A 5,693-nucleotide genomic window follows, 5' to 3' on the forward strand; every position below is an offset into this window, starting at 1 on the left:
TACATGGTGGTAAGTGGAGAGAGCGTGTGTGAAGATGTACACCCCTGCAGGGTTATCATTATCTATTCGAATAGCCGGATTCCTCGGATATGGAAACTTGGACCCCTTGCATCGTTCATAGACAAGTGAAAGTGGATATTCTAAAATGCGCAAGATAAGCGTGAGTGTTATGGATGGCGTTCTCGTAGGGAGAGGGGAGCGGATCCGTAGTGGTGTATTGATATGGTGAATATGTGGACTCGTGTGCGCCACCTCAAAGAGTTTTGCAGTAGTAGTTCAAGTTAGCCACTGAGTCAAAGCTGGCTTGCTGCAGTCAAACTCCACCACCCCCTTTGTTGATACCGATGCATATGTAGCTAGTTCTGATGTAAGTCTTGCTGGGTACATTTGTACTCATGTTTGCCTATTTTATGCTTTGCAGAGAGACGTCAGTCTCGCTAGTAGTTCCGTGTGGACTTCGAAGTTTAGCTTGATACCTCAGCTACGATCTTGTGCCCTTAGCAGGATCTGGTAGATAGTCAGGCTTCTTAGCCTTTTTCATTTGTAGATGTCTGTACTCAGACATGTTAAGCTTCCGCATGTGCTTTGACTTGTATGCTCTGAATGTTGGGTCATGAGACCCATGTTTGTAATATCTCGCTCCTCGGAGCCTAATGAATAAATACTTTGAGTCGTGGAGTTCCGTTGTGATGCCATGTTGTATTTGCACATATCGAGCATATTGTGTGTATGTTATTGAAATGCTTGGTATGTGTGGGATCCGACAACCTAGTTGTTTATCCTTGGTAGCATCTCTTATGGGGAAATGTAGTCTTGTGCTCCCATGAGCCATAGTAGTCCGCTACAGCCCAGTTCACCGGAGTCCTGCTAGCCCAGCACTACTGCTCCGGAACACTTGACTGGCCGGCATGTGATTCACTTTGTTCCTGTGTCTGTCCCTTCAGGGAAATGTCACGCGGTGACATCTGGAGTCCTGCCTTGCCTACTACAGCCCGGTTAACCGGAGTCCTGTTAGCCCAGTGCTACAGCCTGGATTCGCACGCTGCTGACCGACATGCTCAATGTTGATTCATGTATGCCTATCCCCGTAAGTTAGTGCCACTTTGGGTTCACGACTAGTCATGTTGGCCTGGGTTCTCTGTCATATGGATGCTAGCGACACTATCATATACGTGAGCCAAAAGGCGCAAACGGTCCCGGGCCATGGTAAGGTGACACCCGTGGGAATACCGTGCGTGAGGCCGCAAAGTGATATGAGGTGTTACTGGCTAGATCGATGTGACTTGGGATCGGGGTCCTGACAGGCACCCCATAGACACACAAGTTGATCTTTATCCATGTGCGGTACCCCCTCCACAGTTTTCCACCTCGGTCATATTGTCATAGTGCTTATGTGAAGCCCTATGTCTGTAACTTCATCATCACCGTCAACATGCCGTCGTGCTGACGGAACTCACCCTCGGCCTCAGCTGGATCAAGATTACGACGGACATCACCGAGCTGAACGTGTGCAGATCGCGGAGGTGCCGTGCGTTCGGTACTTGATCGGTTGGATCGTGAAGACGTTCGACTACATCAACCGCATTACTAAACGCTTCCGCTTTCGGTCTACGAGGGTACATATACACACTCTCCCCTCTCGTTGCTATGCATCTCCTAGATAGATCTTGCGTGATCGTAGGAATTGTTTTGAAATACTGCGTTCCCCGACAATATGTGGGGAGGGGGCGCCTAGAGCACACAACATCAATTGTTAGCCGTGTGCGGCGCCCCCCTCCATAGTTTACACCCCGGTCATATTCCCACGGTGCTTAGGCGAAGCCCTGCGCAGATCACTTCACCATCGCCGTCACCACGCCGTCGTGTTGACGGAATTCATCTACTTCCTCGACACCTTGCTGGATCAAGAAGGCGAGGGACGTCATCGCGCTGAACGTGTGCAGAACTCGGAGGTGCCGTACATTCGATGCTTGATCGATTGGAGCTAGAAGAAGTTCGACTACATCAACCGCGTTGTCAAATGCTTCCGCTTAGCGATCTACAAGGGTATGTAGATGCTCTCCCCTCTCGTAGCTATGCATCTCGATGGATAGATCTTGCATGTGCGTAGAAAAGTTTTGTTTTCCATGCAACATTTCCCAATAGTCCCCCCATTGTAAAATACGTTCATTCACCTAGTAAGCTAAAATAAAAAGAAGGCAAGGGTCGGGCCCACCACGCCTCCATGGCCCTAGTGTTGGGGAACGTAGCTATAACGCCCCGAGTCCGATGCGCCAGGTGTCTTCCAGTTGTTCGCTGTTGTTGCCCTGTCATTCACTTGCGTGTTGCATCTTGCCATGTCATCATCCGCATTGCATCTGCATGTTTTAAAAACTTGCATTCGTCTGGGTCTCCCAGTTCTTTCTGTTGTCCGTTTTGAGCCTAGGCACACTTGCACGCGCCCGCGGCATGTCCAAAATAGTATTTTATAAGTGGCCGGAAAATGTTCTCGGAATGGGATGAAAGTTGGCGTGCGGTCTTATTATAGTGTAGGTAGACCGCCTGTCAAGTTTCGTCGCATTCGGAGCTCGTTTGATAGGCCAACTGTTAAACATATAGCGGCATTATAGCCGGTCATACGTCGGACGTTTTCGGTCTCGGAAAACTGTTGCTGGGCTTTCCCTCTCTTTCCTCCCTAGCCCATCTACACAGTCCACTACCAACCACCAGGCCTCGAAACCCCTCCTTGCACAGTGCATCGACCCCCTTGAGTGCGCGTCCGAAGCTGTCCCAAAGCCAACCCACTCTGTCGTTACCAATGGGTCTGGATCATCCCCAACAATATATAAAACATCACCATTTTCTTATTTGGACTCCCTACCTATTTATTTCTCGACCGTCCGATTGCGATCGTAGGGACGAGGTGGCCCCTAACCTAAATCCATCTACTATAAATAATGACCCAACCCTAAATTTGAGGAGAGCTGTCCCATCGTTCCTGCACCCGCCGCCGCCACACTCCCGCATCCACCTCGGGATCCACCCAGACCCAATCCACCAACCTCCTGGTTCTGCGAACCAGCCAACCATTGCTCTCCACTGCTCCTCCTCGGTCCTGAGCTTGTGCCCCGATCCAAATTCTTCTCGGCCTCCACCCGTGTAGCCTCCTCCCTCCTGCTCGTTCCCGAGGGCTTGTCTCGAGCGCTGCCGCAAGCAGTAGCAGTCATCAGAGACCAGCGCCGCTCCTTTTCTCCGTCCGCGGCCCAGGAGCCCGAGCTCCATCGTCTACGCCCGCGTCTGAGCGAGAGGAGCTCGCTGCTCGAGCTCGAGCATGCAGCCAAGACCCATGGCGCCCTCGCGAGGTCCTCCCGTGCGTTCCTCCACTCGTCCTCATCGCCCTCTTTCTTCATCGGAGCATCACCGGACCGGCAGCTCCATCGCGCGCACCCGCTGCCGGCAAGAGACCCAGGACAGTTAGCCAAGCTTCTCCGTCCAGGATCCTCGTGGCCGCCTGACCCCCTGCTGCTTCGCGTTGCCGTCGGAACCTCGCCTCCACTGCCCTTGCCTGTTCCCGACCGGATCCCGCTGGTAGGGCCACGTCCCCGCCTCTGGCGCCCCAAGTTCCAGGCCGCTCCTGCTCTTCTTCTTCTCGAGCAGAGGACCGCACCCGCAATCCTCTGCCTCACCCGTTTTTTCCAGCCATCGACCACGCCTAGGCCAACAGCTCCAAGGCCCAGCCACAAGCCATGTGGCCCAGCTGGCTCCATCGACCCGGGCCTCGGCCCATGGTGAGCAGCACCCGAGCCCCCCTGCACTGTTGGGCTGACCAGATTCGGCCCGTATCATTTTTTCCCTGCCTCTATGATTTTGCTAATTATTCCAGAGAAACCAGTTTTACAGGAAGCCCCCTAGACTTCATGCATTTAATAACTCACAAACTATGCATCATATGTAAACACTTTATATATGTAAAATGCTTAGAATTTTGTGTAAATTAATAATTTCCAACTTTCATCCACGTTTAAAATGTTTAAATTGCTGTTTGCATTAGTTTCCTAAATGCCATGTTAAAATGTTTTATTTCATAACTAAATAACCGTAGCTCCATTTTAAATAATCTTTCTATGTAAATGGGGGTAGAAAAATGCATAGTTTAGCATGGTGGCATTACTTTGCATGTTTAACAACTCTAAAATTGTGTTTAGGGTAGAACAATAACAACTTCAAGATATGCACATGAGGATTTTTCCAGACTTGTTGCTTGTTGTTCCGGCTGATGAAGCTATGTACCTAGGGTAGGGTCATGGACCTGTCCTAACTGCCCTAGCCAAGGACATCTCTAGAAGAAATCACCTTTCAATCGACTTGGAGGTGTTCCACTTGACAAACTCGAAGACACTCGACCAAGAAGCAATCACTCAACCAAGATCCAACCACTCGACGGCCAGGAGACCTAAAGTCACTCCGCACGCTAACGGTCGATCATTAAGTAGCTTTTATGGTCATCATAGCACTTTATTACTAGCGTTACCAGTAACGCCCTGCCTTAATGTACATTGAACCCTTTGTAACGTGGGCTGGCTGGGGTCCTGGCGCACTCTATATAAGCCACCCCCCTCCTCCGAGACAAGGGTTCACACCTTTGTAATTCGTACTCACATAATCCAGTCGACCGCCTCCGGGCTCCGAGACGTAGGGCTATTACTTCCTCCGAGAAGGGCCTGAACTCGTAAAACTTGCGTGCTTACAACTTCTCCATAGCTAAGATCTTGCCTCTCCATACTTACCCCCTACACTACTGTCAGACTTAGAACCACGACAGTTGGCGCCCACCGTGGGGCCGGTGTTTTAGCGCTTGTTGGAGGAGTTGCGACCTTTTCTGACCCGAATCATCATGGTTTTCGGCGGAGTTTCGATGGAGGGCCGCGAGATCCGTCTCGGCGCGCTCGCGTTCATCGTCGACGACTCTGCTTGGCTCCAGGAGGCTCCGCTCGACGTGGACGCACTCCTTGTTCACGGGGCAACGCACTTTAGCGCATGCGTCCGTGGAGTTCTCCTGTGGCAACTATCGACTCCCTACCGGTCGGCTCCTGTGTTGTCCTCCCTCCCCGTTTCCCGCCGGCGCAAGCGCTCCGGTCGGTCGAGACTTCAGCGGTGGGTGAGACACGCGGTGGCACGTTAGTCGGCCACCCCTCAAGTCACGGCAATCGAGCCCGACGAATCCCTCTACGGCCTGTTCGACTGGCTCCGCAGAGACCGCATCCGAGTGCGACAACAGCGATCCGGCGACGGAGGTTCTGATGGTCAACGGACCGCCCAGTCCTCTCGGTTTTCCCTGCACCGACGGAGGCGCGGGTGGAGGCGACCCGTCGCGTCTCCATGAGGAGTATCTTCCTGAGCCTCTCACGTCGCTGCAGAGAGAAGAACTTCGCCGCCGGAACATGGATGCACTGCACACTCCTATCGTTGGAGAAACCCCCGAGGCTCGTGCCTTGGAGGACGCGCGCCTGGCAAACTTGGCCGAGCGCACTCGACTGGAGAACCTCCAGCGAGCACTCGACGAGCGTGCGCGACAACGGGTTCCCGAATCCAGTCGACGTCAGCTCTTCCCGCCCCCGCAGGTATATCGAACTCCGATTCAGAATTTAGCAGCTGCGGCCCGTATAGCGGAGTCGATTCAGCCTTCCCAGTCGGAGGCTGGCAGAGGCTTGCTG

The sequence above is a fragment of the Triticum urartu genome, chromosome 7A, assembly GCF_056163025.1.
Source record: "Triticum urartu cultivar PI428250 chromosome 7A, HENAU_Tu73, whole genome shotgun sequence".
Taxonomy (NCBI): domain Eukaryota; kingdom Viridiplantae; phylum Streptophyta; class Magnoliopsida; order Poales; family Poaceae; genus Triticum; species Triticum urartu.